This window comes from Ailuropoda melanoleuca, chromosome 3 (genome assembly GCF_002007445.2).
Source record: "Ailuropoda melanoleuca isolate Jingjing chromosome 3, ASM200744v2, whole genome shotgun sequence".
Taxonomy (NCBI): Eukaryota; Metazoa; Chordata; class Mammalia; order Carnivora; family Ursidae; genus Ailuropoda; species Ailuropoda melanoleuca.
In genome coordinates this window covers 64,568,373-64,585,605 of record NC_048220.1, presented here as the reverse complement: position 1 = coordinate 64,585,605, position 17,233 = coordinate 64,568,373, and the positions used below count along the sequence as shown (strand labels likewise).

At 34.3% G+C, this 17,233-nt stretch overlaps 1 long non-coding RNA gene and 1 other non-coding gene across 2 annotated transcripts in view; one reads left to right on the top strand and one right to left on the bottom strand.

The window, feature by feature from the left end:
• LOC105240483 overlaps window positions 1–17,233 on the bottom strand; it is a 318,511-nt gene that overhangs the window by 190,964 nt on the left and 110,314 nt on the right. Inside the window, exon 4 of the long non-coding RNA XR_004624143.1 lies at window positions 10,897–11,049. This is a non-coding gene — a long non-coding RNA (uncharacterized LOC105240483). The remainder of the gene's footprint in view (window positions 1–10,896; window positions 11,050–17,233) is intronic.
• LOC117801694 lies at window positions 10,889–11,052 on the top strand. The gene has a single exon (XR_004624441.1). It is a non-coding gene; the product is annotated as a U1 spliceosomal RNA (small nuclear RNA).

Sequence of the window (17,233 nt, the reverse complement as noted above, 5' to 3'; positions counted from 1 at the left end):
TCAACAGGGAAGGGATAGGTGATCAGGGTGGAGAACACACCAAGCTTCAAAGGTACAGGTACTATTTTATTTCTTAAGCTGGTGGTGGGTACACAGGTATATGTTTTAGGTATGCTATTTGGAAAATATTACATACCATTATATGAAAATTTAAACTAAAGTGTCTCATTCTCTAACTACCCATGCTATAAACTAAGTACATTATAGTCTGTAACAATATTACACACTTATATTTTAACACTGTATTCATTAATTTTATCATGTCCCATTTCCTTAACTAGAGTATAAGCCTGCTTTACTCTATATTAACATGTTCAATTATTAAGACTTTGGGGCAGGAAGGTCCTCAATGAGTAAGTATCATTCAAGTTATTTGTCAGATGGTGATACGTAATAATACTAAGGATACAGTTGTCTCAGCTAAATCTCTACAGCATTTAACCCAACTTTACATTCTAAAATTTTTAAGTTGTTAATTAACTGTGCTTAGCATTTCTGTTTTGCATATTACTCACTACTTTCTTGCCTAGATTCTGACTTTAACATACCTTTTCATATAAACAACTCCCATATCCAGAATGATGGTGTCCTATACAAAACCACAGAAACCCTAAGTAATTAATTTACTGTGGGGCTAAGTACTGTATAAGGTTAGTCTACTCCCTTCAAAGAGCTGTGGACCCAAGAGCCCTTCAGTTTTACAATTTGCTGAGGAATAACAGAGCTTTTAGCTGAGAAGGAAGGAAGGAAGGAAGGAAGGAAGGAAGGAAGGAAGGAAGGAGAGAAGGAAGGAAGGAAGGAAGGACAGAAGGAAGGGAGGAAGGAAGGGAGGGAGGCAGTTTTTACTAAAATAAATGCATATTTATCACTTACCATAGTTTGCACTTACAATGTCATTTACACCACTATTTAGTGCAAATATTTCCCTTCCCTTTTCTCTTTTAAACATTTGCAAAATGCTTTCTATTATAACTTTTGAAATGTTTTTAGTAACAATGATATAAACTTCATTTACTGTTAAGTCCAAAAGAAAAAGACAATATTTATAAATACTTTTTCATATTTTGCCATATAATAGACTATTATTTCCTCTGGTACACTTACAAAATTCAAAATTTTCTAAATGGTTATCAGCAAAGATTATAACTAGACTGACAAAACTATTAATATATTTTTTCCCAAGAGACTTTGACAAACATCATCTTTGGATGCTTAATTTATTGTCCTAGAATTTGGGGACTGTTTATTCATTTTCTCAAAAGGTACAGATTATACTGTTTAAAATAATTTGTGAATATGAGAGCCTAAATATATTTATGATCCTTATAACGGCTACAGTGTCCCAGTGATATCCTCAGTAAGTCTTTTGATACGTCTCATTCTATTTCTTTATGAAGACAAAGAGAATTTTTTAATAAATGTGGCTTTTAGTAGGTAAACCATACTGCACACCCCAAAACAGAATTTTTTCGAATGTAATCATGCTAGACTTCCTCGCTAAATTTACTTTTGTTTTCTAAACACTGAAAAAAAGGAACCATTGGCTTTTCTTATTATTTACCTTTTATCAATAATATTTTAATGTGTTTGGGGCATAATAATAACCATTTAAGAATTGTATATAATTGTGCTTTCTAGTGTCTGATGCACTATAAGTGATTAAAGCAGTAGGCCTGTTTACTTTCTTACTTAATTTCATCATAACTGCCATGCAGATGGCTTTTTCTTAAAAGTTGTAATGCCTCTCTCTTCCAAGATCTCAGTTATTGGTGCATCTTACACTTCTATGTGTGCCTTCACAGCATGGATTTTAACGGAAAATTTTGATTTTTAAAAATCTTATTTTCATCACATTAAGCAGAAGCATAGCTCTAAGAGACTCATAATAGAGTTATGCTAAGCATAGTATCATTTTGGTCATACCCAAATTCTACTGGCCAGTTCTCATTACCAAAATGAGTATGTTAATGACAAAACACACACGTGGAGAACTACATGCATATACGTATACACCTGTAGGTTGAAGGAAGTGCTCAGTAGACAGTTTCATGGATGCTTGCTAATATACAGAGACAAATACTGCACCTGAGTAACTTGTCACTACAAGGTGGTTTCAGTTCCATTAGTGACCTGCATTAATATTGAAGCTAATGAGAAAAAGGGTCCAGTCGTAATATGGACTAATTATTTCCATAATGGTCAGGATGAAAGACTATAGTCCTTGGCCATCGCCAGTCATTTCACAAATGGATACCATACTATTTTAAAACAAAATAGATAAATGACACAGGGTCTCAATTTAAATGTTCTCTCCTCAAAGAAAATATCTCCTACTCTCCACCCTAGGATAAGATGTCTATGCTGTACTATATGAAAAAGAATGAAACTTGACCACTCTCTCACACCATACACAAAGATAAACTCCAAATGGATGAAAGACCTCGATGTGAGACAGGAATCCATCAAAACTATAGAGGAGAACATAGGCTGCCACCTCTTTGACGTCAGCCACAGCAACTTTTTTCATGACACATCTCCAAAGGCAAGGGAAACAAAAGATAAAATGAACTTGTAGGACTTCATCAAGATCAAAGCTTCTGCACAGCCAAGGAAACAGTCAAAAAAACTAAGAGGCAGCCCACGGAAAGGGAGATTTGCAAATGACACTACAGATAAAAGACTAGTACCCAAGATCTACAATGAACTTCTCAAACTCAATACACAGGAAACAAATAATCAAATCAAAAAATGGGCAGAAGATATGAGCAGACACTTTACAATGAAGACATACAAATGACTAACAAACACATGAAAAAATGTTCAGAATCATTAACCATCAGGGAAATTCAAATCAAAACCATCCTGAGATACCACCTTACACCAGTTAGAATGGCAAAAATGGACAAGGCAGGAAAAAACAATGTTGGAGAGGATGTGGAGAAAGGGGATCCCTCTTACACTGTTGGTGGGAATGCAAGCTGGTACAGCCACTTTGGAAAACAGTGTGGAGGTCCCTTAAAAAGTTAAAAATTGAGCTACCCTATGACCCAGCCATTGCACTACTGGGTATTTACCACAAAGATACAGGCGTAGTGAAGAGAAGGGCCATATGCACCCCAATGTTCATAGCAGCATTGTCCACAATAGTTAAACTGTGGAAGGAGCTGAGATGCCCTTCAACAGATGACTGGATTGAGAAGATGTGGTCCATATATACGATGGAATATTACTCAGCCATCAGAAAGAACAATTACCCAACATTTGGAGCAACATAGGCGGGACTGGAGGAGATTATGCTAAGTGAAATAAGTCAAGCAGAGAAAGACAATTATCATATGGTTTCACTCATTTATGGAACATAAGAAATAGGAAGATCGGTAGGAGAAGGAAGGGAAGAATGGAGGGGGGTAAACAGAGGGGGAATGAACCATGAGAGACTGTGGACTCTGAGAAACAAACTGAGGGCTTCAGAGGAGAGGGGGGGTGGGGGATTGGGATAGGTCAGTGATGGGTATTAAGGAGGGCACATATTGCATGGAGCACTGGGTGTTATACACAAATAATGAATCATGGAACATTGCATCAAAAACTGAGGATGTACTGTATGGTGACTAATATAACAAAATAAAAATTAAAAAAAAAAGATGTCTATGCTGTATATCCACAGCTTTCTATTCTTCACCTTTCATAGCATGCATACCACATGATTGCAATTACTTGTTTAATCATTAACTTAGATTGGATTCTCAATAAGCAGTCTGAGATGGGATACAGGAGACAACTTATGAGTGGGCTCTCAGAAGAAACACGCATGGGCATGGGGGAGCAAGACAAGGAAGAGGAGGAGGTTAAGCAAAGATGTGGTTGGGGCTTGAAGGTTAGCTTCAGTCTAATTCCACGGGGGCCGGGGGGGGAGCTTTGGAACATAAATAGTCCCACAGAATATATCCAGCCTTGAAGAAAGGTTATTATACTTCTAGACACAGTGTCAGTTAGTCATTGCCTACAGGCTGCTTAAAGGCAGTCGAGATGCGGAGGCTTAATTCCTAGGCTTCTACAAGGAAGATGGCTCCAGTACCCTTTCTATTATGAACTCCATAAAACAGATAGGAAACATTATAGCAAAATTCTACCATGGCAGTTGGAAGGAAGGCACACCAAATGAATCAATGGTTCCCAGGAGATCTAGGCAGGGCACCAATGAGTCTGTGGAAATTGCCTTCCTTCTCTAAAAGTGTAAGTTCACTAATGACAGAGGCAGTTTGAGTCTTAAGGACTGAAGCACACAAGCACATATTAGTGACTTAAATACTTGTAGTAAGAATGGATAAATAAATGAATTGGTGGGAATATTTGTCAGTTAGCAAATCATGTTTCCACCTACTTTAAATTCCCTATCATCTTAATGAGAACTGGCACTGTAGCTGGACTGAATGCATTGGTATTCAGCAATCACATGTGAGTGTAGAGAAAAGCCCACCAGAATAAAATATATGTGATATCTACTGTGGTGTCCAGAATGGTTACTACGGTTTTCTACATAATTATTTTTTTTCAAAATCTATTCATTCAGTATTTTGGTCAGTACATTACTTTTGTACACAAGTCAGAACATAAAATGATAGCTATTTACCTAGGACATGGTTAAACGGAAAGGCAAAGAAGTCTAAGAGTCAAGGAATTTTATTAGCTTGTTACCTTAATGAATTAGCAAGCCAATGAGTTAATGTTGGTTAGTTTATGTGATTAACCTATTACTATCCCCTATTAATGATGGATGGCACATATGTTCATATATTTACAATATTAATGTAAAATATGTTATACTATTTTTTGCCTAGCTTATGTCATAAACATTTTAGTTTTTCTGTATGTCCTTCATATTTATAGTAATAAAGGTACGTGCACACACATACACTCACATATGAATGCATGCATATTTTATCGGATTACATTATATATTGGTAAAATATTTTAGTATGGCTTACTTCTGTTCTTGAATTGCTATCATTGTAAAAGATACAATGAAAATACTTGAGGATATTTTTGCTTCGGTTTGATTGTTAAATTGGAATAAAATTAGGAATGAAGGTACAATATTTAAGTCTAAGCAATTTAATTTCTCTGCCCTATTGCTTTTCAGAAAGGCTGCACTTAATTACTAAATTAGCAGTAATGAATGAATATGGTAATTTCTTTTCAGTATAGCCAGCATTGGATGTTTTGGTTGTTGTTCCTTTGCTAATTTTACTATGTAAAATACTATCTTAAGAATGTTTTATTTTACCTTGTTTTGATAAGAGAGAGGCTAATATTTACCTTATTTGTCAATTTTATTGCCCCTTTTATAAACTATCTTATTGTTTGCCTGTTAATTTATTTAGAATTTCAAATCTTTCTTACAAATTTGAATATATATTACCATGATCATATTGAGGAAAATATTTATAACCTATATACTAAAAAATATTATTATTTTATTTAGGTTTCATCTTTTTCCCAGAAAATTATTATGCACACATACTTTCATAACTTTAACTAATTCAAAGAAAAATGTTATTCTACCATGGAGCTTTAATTATTCTATTTCATTACTTTCTACTTTTTCTTTTGTTTAATGCTCATTTTTATCAATTTAGTGTACTTGCCATTTATTTTAAAATAAAGTAAGATGGAAATAACATTTTTCCACAATTTTTCCAAACACACTAATATAATTCTGTTTTAATGTTTTTTTAATTATGTTATCATACAATAAAAATTGGTATATAGTTACTGATATCTCAGGTCTCTACCTTCTATTTCACTCAATGTCTAAAATGTTGCACAAATTGTAGTATTTTATGTATTGATACTAAATAATATGTTCTAATGTTTGATGGAGCAGGTCACTTTTTTATTATTTAACAATCGTACATATTTTCTTCTAATAAACTTTTTCCAGTTTACTGTTTATGAAGAATTATATTACCAAGTTCAAATTTTGATGTAATTATTTAAATTGGAATGTTTTATATACATTAGTTAAAATTTGCATTTTTGGAAATATAAAATAGTCCCTTGCAAAAATAGGCTCTATATTTCTAATAATTCAAATTTTCACTTAAATCTTCCAATGATAAGATTATGCAGTTTCCATATAAGGTCTCACCATATATTAAAATTCCCTAAATATTTATTCCTAAATATTTCCTGTATTTGTTTCTCTGATGAATCTCTCCCTCTTTAAAATTATATTTTCTAGCTTTGTTAATTTGATTCTAGAAATACAAGAAAATTTATATATTTACATTATGATTATATATGTATTTGTTTATGATGGATTTACATGAATATTCTAAGTGTATAATTTCATATATATGTATAAATACATATGCACATATATATAAATACACTCCTGGTCAATACTTATTTCTCATTTATTTGTCTTTATATTTGCATTCTCACGAAATCTAAATGTTTTATTAAGAATACAGAAGTATTGGGGCGCCTGGGTGGCACAGAGGTTAAGTGTCTGCCTTCGGCCCAGGGCGTGATCCCGGGGTCCTGGGATCGAGTCCCACATCAGGCTCCTCCGCTATGAGCCTGCTTCTTCCTCTCCCACTCCCCCTGCTTGTGTTCACTCTCTTGCTGGCTGTCTGTATCTCTGTCAAATAAATAAATAAAATCTTTAAAAATAAAAAAATGAAAAATTTTAAAAAAAGAATACAGAAGTATTATTCCTGATTTTAAAGTTAATCCATTCCCTTTAAGACTCTGCAAATACCTTTTTCCTATTCTATTAAAAATGCATTCACATGACTCTGAAAACCATAAAACACTGACAAAAGATAATGAAGATGACACAAACAAATGGGAAGTCTATTCCACGCTCAGGGAATGAAAAAATTAATATTATTAAAATGTCCCTACTACCAAAAGTGATCCTCAGATTCATTGCAATCCCTGTCAAAATACCAATGACAATTTTCAAAGAACTGGAAAAAATAATACTGAAATTTGTATGGAACCAAATAGCCCAAGCAATCTTGGGAAAAAAGAATGAAGCTGGAGGGATCACAATCACAGATTTCAAGATATACTCAAAGCTGCAATAATCAAAACAGCATGGTATTGGCACAAAAATAGACACAGAGATCAACAGAACAGAATAGCTCAGAAACCCACACTTACGTGGTCGATTAATCTACAACAAAGGAAGCAAGAATATGCACTGGGAAAAAGACAGCTTTTCAATAAATGGTGCTGAAAAAACTGGATAGCTACATGCAAAAGAATGAAGCTGAATCATTTCCTTATAACATACAAAAACAAAAAAAACCCACAAACCTTAAAATGGATTAAAGACCTAACTGTGAAACCTAAAACCATAAAACTCCTGGAAGAAAACATAGGTAGTAACTTCTTTGGCATGAGCTGTAGAACCATTTTTCTAGATATATCTCCTCAGGCAAGAGAAACACAAATAAAAATAAGCTATTAGGATCACAGCAAAATAAAAACTTTCACACAGAGAAGAAAACAAACAAATCAACAAAACAAAAAGGCAACCTACTGAAAGGGAAAAGATATTTGCAAATGATATATCCAAAAAGAAGTTAATATCCAAAATATATAAAGAACTTATATAACTCAACACCAAATAATAATAATAATAATAATCTGATTAAAAATGGGCAGATGACATGAATAGAAATTTTTCCAAAGATGACATACAGATAGCAAATAGAAACATGAAAAGATGCTGAACATCACTCATCATCAGGGAAATACAAATCAAAACCACAATGAGATATCACTTTACACCTGTCAGAATAACTAGGATAAAAAGATCAGAAGTAACAACTGTAGGTGAGGATGTAGAGAAAAGAAAACCCTCATGCACTGTTGGTGGGAATGTAAATTGATGCAGTCGTTGTGGAAAACAGTATGGAGGTTTCTCAAAAAAATTTTAAATAAAAATATCATATGATCCAGTAATTGGAACACTGGGTGTTATTCCAAAGAAAACAAAAACACTAATTTGAAAAGATATGTGCTCCCCTACAGTTCATTGCAGTATTATTTACAATAGCCAAAATATGGAAACAACCCAAGTGTCCATCAAAAGATGAATGGACAGGGGGACCTGAGTGGCTCAGTTATTTAAATGTTTGGCCCTTGATTTTGATGCAGGTCATGACCTCAGAATCATGAGATCAAGCTCTGGGTTAGGCTCCGTGCTGTGTATGGAGCCTGCTCGATTCTCTCTCTTCCTCTCCTTCTGCCCCTCCCTTCCCACATGAGTTCACTCTCTCTCTCTCAAAAAAAAAAAAAGAAAAGAAAAGTTGTATGGACAAAGCAAGATGCGGCAGATATATAGATATACATACATATACACATTAGAATATTACTCAGCCATAAAAAAGAATAAGATCTTGCCATTTCCAAGATGGACCTAGAGTTTATTACGCTAAGTGAAATAAGTCAGAGAAAGACAAATATCATATGATTTCATTTATATATGGAATCTAAAAAACAAAACAACTGAATAAACAAACAAAAAGCAGAAACAGACCTATAAATACAGAAACAAGATGATGGTTGCCAGAAGAGAAGGGGAATGTAGGGATGGGCAAAAATGGGTAAAGGAGACTGGAAGATATTGGCTTCCTGTTACATAATGGAAGTCATGGGGATAAAAGATAAGGGATAGGGAATATAGTCGATGGTATTGTAACAGCATCATATCTGGTACCTCTAGCATAATGTAGTGGAATTACTACATTGTATACCTGAAACTAATGTAACACTGTGTGAACTATATATACTTCAGTTTTAAAAAATGCACACACCTGTACGCTCAGACATATATATATATGCACATAGAGAGTACATGAGTGTTGCTATTGATTGCAATACTGGTTTTCTATTTAGCAAGGGAGAACTCTTTTATTTTATATTGTAAAATGCGTTCATTAGGGTCTGATTTTAAATTGTAGTAAATACTATTTAGACATCTATTAAATCGTTACATATTATTTTCTTATTTACCTGGTTGACGTGGTATTATGTTAAATTTTCTTAGATTTCAAAGAGGAAAAAATCTCCCACTTGTTAATGGAGTAGTATTCTTTGGTATAGCAACAGAATTCAAATTCTTAGTACTTTATATAATTGTCAGTCTATCTTTATCAGTGAGATGAGTGAGTTGTTAGTTTTTTCATTAAACGGGATATGGAAGTATTGACGCAGGGTGAGAAACTAGACACTTCAGAAAGTTATTTTAAAGAAAGACAAGAAATTATCCCAAAAGGCAAACATCACACATACACATTTTTCCTAGGGCAAGTCCAATGAAAAAATGGTCACATTATAGTTGTGTTAAATTTTAACAAAGGATAAATATAACCATCAAGAGTATTTTCAAGTAACCATCTCTATAACTGCCAACAATGAGCAAGAGTGAGTCCTTTAAAAGAAGAGTGCTCTTTCACATGTTGTTGTAAATAAACAGAAGAATGCTTTTGCAATCTGGTATTTATGATTTTATTTTAATTCTTCTCCTACTTGGGGAACTACTTGAAGTAGCTCATTCTTTATATAATAAATTAATGGTTCTTATCTGCATAAAAATTGAATTATGGATTTCTCTCTTAACTATTCTAAACATAGAAAGAAAAATATTCTGGATTTCCCTAAAATGTGTGACATGCCTCTGAACCCTTGCAAGGCAAGCGCTCCTTATTTTGTCAATGTCTTAAACTCCTCTTTCACCTTTGAAATGTTTTTAATATATAATCTTTCTTGATTCTACCGGCAATCTTGCAGAGTGTTCTCCTCCCCCACTCAACTGTATCTTTGTCTCTGGTAGATGCAATGGAAATACATAGGTTTAAAAGCTAAAGAAAAAACAACAGAAATTCAAATCCTAAATCTGTTACTTACTAACCATGAGAAACTGAAGGATTCACTGAAGGATTTCATTTTCTCTTTAGCTAACTGGATACTGTCCCTTCCCTCACAGGGTTGGTTTGAGTCTTTTATGAAAGAATGTGTGTTAAATCTCAACAAAACTAGTTTATCTTCACTGTATTCCAACACTTTTAATGTTTGTATTTATATTCATCATAAAATTCTCCTGTTACAATGTTTCGTCAGTCTACTTGAGGTCAAGGACTATGTTTTATTCATCCTTGTATCTCATGTTTGACTCAATGAGTCTGGGAAATCAATTACTGTGCTCCAACCTCTGGGAATCAGAAAGACCAGAAAGTGCCTGCCCAGTTAATTCTTCAAACTCGTGTAAGTATTTGTCGAGAGTGCCTCCTGTGGTGCTGGTACCTACTGTGTATTACTCTGAACACACAGGCATTAGTCCCTCACTAAGTGCTTGTTGATAATGTTTGCAAGAAAATAAATTGATTTTGTTGCCTCGTTCCACTTTACAAAATATATAATGGATATTTCCTATGACCTACTTATACAAAGTTTTTATTCCTGTGTGTCTGATATCTATTTAGTGTCACCATCAGTCTGGACGGTGGCTCTCAACACTGTGACTTTTGAAAAGCTCCAGGAGCCTCCGTTATCAGCAAATCCACATGGAGCTGTGAGACACAGGTGAAAAGTTATAAATTGAGTCATTTCCTCTACAGAAAATGGAGTACTTGGAGCATTCTCCAGGGGCATAAATCCACAGCAGGGGGATCACCACACAGTCTAGGCTGCGGCTGCTCTGGAAGGTTTTTGCTCGTGGACAGTCCCAAGATTTCTAGGAAGCAACACTTACGCCTTGGTCCCTCTGCTACTTCCAGTCTTTTGTCATTTATCACGGCCACAAACAAAATGGCTCTGAGACTTTGAAATATCTAATAAGAACTATGCCAGGTTAAAAGCATTTCCCTGAATACTTACATGGCAGGGGAGTTACCGTGATCACAAAAGTGGTTTTCTTAGGGTGAGGCTCATCCTTTGCACTCTGAATGTGTTGACCTCTGTAATTTCCCCAAACGTAGGAAACTTGACCGCATGATTTGTGGCAGCAGGACACTGCAATCGGACTTCCCCCTGAAAACAACAAACAACAACAACAACAACAATCATTTCCTTGAGGCACATGCAGACAAACGTTTCTTGGGCTTTATTTTAAGTTGACAAGATTGGGTTGAAAGGAAACCAATAACTGGGTATTTTAGGTAATGATTCATGCCAAATCATTAGGAGAAATAAACAATTTCCACAGAGCACTAAACAATCTCTCGTTGGATTAAGATGGCAATACTAAGGAGAAGGGAAAGTGAAAGTAGTGACTCACGTGATGCTGATACTATTTTGACTTGTCCCAGCTGTTACTACTAGTGTTTCTAATGGATAATCAAAGCATCAAGACATTAATACACATTCATAATTGTATGGAAAATGGAGCTCTGCCTCTGTAATTTTCTGCCCTCCTTAGAGTCAATCTGTTGTTATCCACTTCACTTAAACTATTTGTTTGTTTTGTCCATAGCCTGTAGCAACCATACAATGGTTTTATCCCACAAATAACAACCCTTCCAAATGCCCAGAAGCTATATGAAATTAAGACCATACAAGTCCACTATAAAAGGGCCAGTATATTCTCTGTATCTCTGTCTCTGTCTCTCTCTCTCTCACACACACTTTCCTTCATATATACTCACGTTTTTTCTTTATTTCTTCTTAGGAAAAAATGATAGGTATTAAACAAGGATTAACTTACATTTTTTTAAAAAGGGAAATCTATTTGCAAGTCTGAAATGCATTTTGATTATACCTAGAATTGTTTACACTATTTCCAAGAGGATATTGTCCCAAAAGCACACTCTGTAAGGGCTTGGAATTTTTATTATTCTTTTTAAAATATTCTATCAAATAATTCCTGTCAAATTATATTAAATGTTTTATTTATAAATATTACTTTGTAGCATAATTGTTTAGTAAGTACACCATTTAGTATTCCACTATGTAAAGGAAATAATGATTTTACTTACCAAAATTAATGCTAACCAAATTAATTATGTAGTCCCTAATTATGCTTTAAAATATTGGTATCAATCCCTTCTAGAAAATACAAAGACATTTTCTGCTTTTCATAAATTCATCAATTAATGTTAAGTAATTGTGAGTAATATATTTCTTTGGATTTCAAATAAGCATTCACCTACTCAGTGTACTAGCTGAGGAAAAGTCAGTTAAAAGACAGTCTTGTGAGGTTTAAGTAGAAAACTGTATAAATCAATATCTTGAAATGGAAAATAGGAATTAAATGTTGCAAAGTAGGAACTCACAAATTGGCAAGAATGTCTATCATAAGAAGTAATCTATTACAAACTAATCTGGACCAACCAGATGTTATCTCTAATAGTACAGAATAATCAGAAGAATTTAATCATTTTCCTATGAACAATTATACAATTAATTGCCTCTCCTGACCTTTCAGTTAAGGTTAGACTCTCATTGATGAAATTTTCATAAAACAAGGCCAATAAAAACCATATTTACACAGGGAGCTCTGAAAGAGATCCCAGTAGTCACAGCTGAAGCCATTTGAGTAAAAATAAATAAATAACAATAATTGGGTTTTAAAAAAGAATGAGATAATTATCCTTGAGTCTGTATTGATTTTATTTTTTTATGTTCATACTTAGAATTTTTATGCAATAGTATTGACTTTTTCTCTTGATATACAGTTCAGTAACTTTTGACATATGTATGGATTTGTGTAACCACCACCACAATCAAGATACAGAACAGTTCCATCACACCACAGAACATTCTTATGCTAGCATTTTATGGTCCCTCCCTCCCCTGACCCTATATCAGTCAATCACTCACCTGTTCTATATAGGTGGGGGTTTTTTTTGTTTTCTTTTCAAATGTCATGCAAATGGAATCATACAGTATATAACCTAAAACTGGCTTTTCTCACTCTGCTTAATTTCTTGCATGTATCAACAGTTTGCTCTTTTTTGTTTCTGATTAGTATCCTGTTGTATAGATATGCACGGTTTATTTATCCATTCACCCACTGAAGGACATCCGGGTTCATTCCACCTGTTTTTTTGTTTTGTTTTTTGCAAATATGAATAGAGCTGCTCTAAATATTTTCGTAGAGATATCTGTGTAACATTGGTTTTCAATTCTCAAGGCTAAATACCCAGGAGTGGGATTGCTGGGTCATATGGTAAGTCTATCTGTAACTTTGTAAAAAAAAAAAAAAAATACTGCCAAAATGTTTTCAGAGTGGCTCGCTATACCATTTTGCATTCCCACTAACAATTTATGATCTCCATTTCGCCTGCATGTTGACAGCCCTTAATATAGTATTTCTTTTTTAATTTAGTCATTCTAATATATGTGTGTAGTGGCATCTTATGATTTTAACTTGCATTTTCCTAAAGGCTAACAAGGTCGCATATATTCTCATGTACCTTTTGGCCAACTGTATCTCTTTTTGTCTGTTCAAATCATTTGACCAATTTTAAATGTACTGTTTGTTTTCTGATTGTGGAATTTTAAGGGATCTTCATATATTCTGAAAACATTTCATTTTGTGGAATATCTAATTTGCAAATATTTTTACCCAGTCTATAGTTTGTTTTCATTTTCTTGAAGTCTCTTTCACAGAGCAAGCTTTTAAATTTTGATAAAGGGAAATTTATCTTTTCTTTTTCTCTTATGGATCATGCTTTCAGTGCCATATTTAAGACTTCTCTGTCTACCACCTGGCCACATAGATTTCCTCTTACACTTTTCTCTAAAAGTTTTATAGTTTTATGTTTTACATTTAGTGCTATAATCCACTTTGAGTGAATTTTTGTATGTGAGGCGTGAGGTTTAGGCTGAAGTTCATTTTTTTTTTCTGTTCCTTTCATCCAGTGTCATGCTGTCTTGATCACTGCAGCTTTATATTAAGTCTTAAATCAAGGCATATAATTCCTCCAAATCTACTTTTCTTTATCAGACTGATATAATAAATATTTGAGTAAATAAATGCAGAAGAACATTTTTCTTACAGTAGTACTGGAAATAACATAAAAAGAATGAGAAAATCATAATATCACCACTAGATCACCACAGTAATAACAGCTATAGGCAATATTCCCTGATGAATACTAAAATTTTCAGTTGGCGAAACATTAAGAAGGACCAGGAAAGTCTCATGTCCTCTAGGTATCTTCCCAAAATATTTATGTTACTATAATGGTTTTAACGCATATTTCCAAATCCTTTGTTACTCCTCCCTGAAGGAGATGGAGCTTAATTCTCCTCCTCTGGAGTATGAGCTAGATTTAGCGACTCACAACAAATAGAATATGCGAAGGTAAAAATCATAATTTTATGCTGGAGAAACCTAGCAGACAGCACTTTAACCAAGTGAACATGGTTAGCAACACCAATAATAAATCATGCTGATATTGGGTGCTTTGATATGCTGCAGTGAAAAGGACACATCACGTCTGTGGTATACTTTCCAATAATTCATAACCTCAATCTAATCATGAGAAAACATCAGACAAACCCAAATGGCTATAAAATACTGACCAGTACTCTTCAAAAGCGTCAAGGTCATGGAAGACAAGAAAAGACTGAGGGACTGTCACCAACTGGACAGGACTATAGAGACGTGAAGGCTAAGTGCAATGTGATATTCTGCATTAAATGTGGGGAATGTAAAACCACTGAAGGAAACTGGTTAAACACACACACACACACACACACACACAAACTCTATAGTTTGGTTAATATCATCGTATCAATGTTAATTTCTTAGTTTTGCTAAATATACCATGATTATATAAGTTGTGAAGATTTGGGGATGATTTGCGAAGGGTATAGTGAATTCTCAGGGCTTCTTTGCAACTCTTCTATAAATCTAAATTATTTCAAAACTAAAAGTCAAAAAAAGTTTCCCTTTGCTCAGTTATAAATACCAAAGCATAACAACCAAAATATTAACATTATTTTTGTTGATATCCTCTATTAAAGGAATTGATCACAATCATAAAGGAATCTTTCACTCATAGAAAACTTTAATGTTTTCATTAAGTTAGCAACAACCAGTAGTGAATAAGAAGTTCATACTGAGTATACGTCCTGCTGTTAGAAACTGTATTGCATACTCTTGAAAGGCATATCCATGGCTTTTGCCAATATTTTCTCAGTGTTTCCGTCCTTTCATAAAAGTACTTTCAGGGAACCTCTCTTCCCCGCTTTCAGTTCATTTGGTTTTGGATGGGGTTGTTTTAGGGTAGGTGTAGAGTTCAAGACTGGACAATCAAAGTATTCTGTAAGCCTGGTGCTAGTGATGGATTCCAGGATGAGTACTTTGCTTTTGGTGGTTCAACCAGGGCTAATTCTGGGACAGCTTTAGAGTTCCTGGAAAACAGCTATCTCTCATTGCACTGAACTGTTCTGGTTGATGTAATCTGAATCAGGGAACTATTGGAACCCCCAATATGGAGATGAAATCAACACAAAGGAAAACAGAGCAAATAGGAGAATGAGAAAGAAAGAGAAATACCTGATCTTGAGGACATTATTTAACCACTTTAGTTATATCTAACAACTATTATTCTGGAAAACTGAACCCAAATTTTTCATTTTTATGAGACAATAAACTCCTTAATTTATATTGTGTAATTTGGGAGGGAGTATTAGAATTAGGTCATACGCATTTTGCATCAGAAAAAGTCCTTCCAAACTACTGATGTATATGTTGGATAAGATAAAGCTCAGGTATTTATTTGTGATCTGAGTTGAAGTAATAGTGATTTCTTTTGAACCCTATTTGATTAATCACAACCCATTCCACTCGAAGGTGAAGTATAAAATAGCAACCCATCCATCCTTTCAGTTGCACGCAACACAGTAGACATTAGGAGAGACCCCAAGACACATATCCTGGTGAAGAACAATGCTACCAATCAATGCCATAAAATTATCAGATAATTATGTGTGTAATATCCAATAACTAGAGAGAATATATTGGATAGTATCTAGAAATAAGCCCCAAAAGACTTAGGGAGTTCAAAGTCAAGAATCTTAACAATCGCTATAGGATATAAATAAACTGTGCTTATATTTCTAAATCCCAATTAAAGAAGCAGCTATAAAAATAGAGGATTGTATAGAAGTAAGACTGTAAGCAAATAAAACCATGTCTCTGCACTTGTATGTCTACCTAGCAACTCAGTAGAAACTTCATGGATTAAGAAAAGTGTGTATATCCCACCTGTCTTCTTGTGCAATCTCTACCTTCAGTTCCATACGATTCCCCCAATTAATCTACAGTATTATACTGAGTATATAGCTCACTATTTAAAGTGTAAAAAGAATGGACTGATTCCATTTTTATTTCATATTATGACATACTTAAAAGGAAAACCATCCTTTTGAGAAAAGATCTCCAAATGGAGGATCTAGTATTACCAGACCTTTGAAAACCATTATTGGGTATAAGAAGGCATCATAGCATGCAGGTGACCTGATTTTAAAATCAAGAACCACTGGATCTCTTCTCAAATAAATCATTTTAGCACACCCTAAATTGCCTACTCTTGACAAAACCCTTCCCCCCTCCCACCCTTATTTACCCAAAGGGTTCACAAATTAAGTTGCATAAAACTCTGCATGGAAGATTTACAAGGGCACAATAAGAGAACTGGCAGATGTTCTTCCATTCACTCTTTGAGCAGGAAGGGCATGTGGAAATGGCACTGGTTTGAATGACATTTGAAGTAATGGCCTGCCATTCTGCTGGCACTTTTAGTGTTAAGCAAGTGATCTGCAAAGTAAAGTGGATTCACAGTTAGAGTCAGCACCAGTGCACAGGTCGCCCGTAAAAATAGAAGATTCCATTATTCTTCAGGCTCCCTAGAGGGAGCAAGGTCTCTAGCATCATTACCAGGACTAAATCTGACTTTTCTACCTCCCCTAATTTCCTCCTAGTAATTATAGGTCAAGCACTCTTTTGTAAATTATAAAACCTTTGTTCTTATCAAAAATGAATAGCTGAGGAAAAAATTATAAAAAGAGTCCAAGGAAAAAAATTTCAATTAGAAAACCAAGCTAATTTGGTATGACCAAAGACTGTCAGGCATACTGACAGTGCTCTATTATGCAGTCATTTGGGCTCTTTCAAATTAGTTATGTTAATGTCCTGTGAGTGAATGTAACACTTGGATGGGACAAGATTTCTGCAATTAATTTCTGCAGTCAGTGGAGAGAC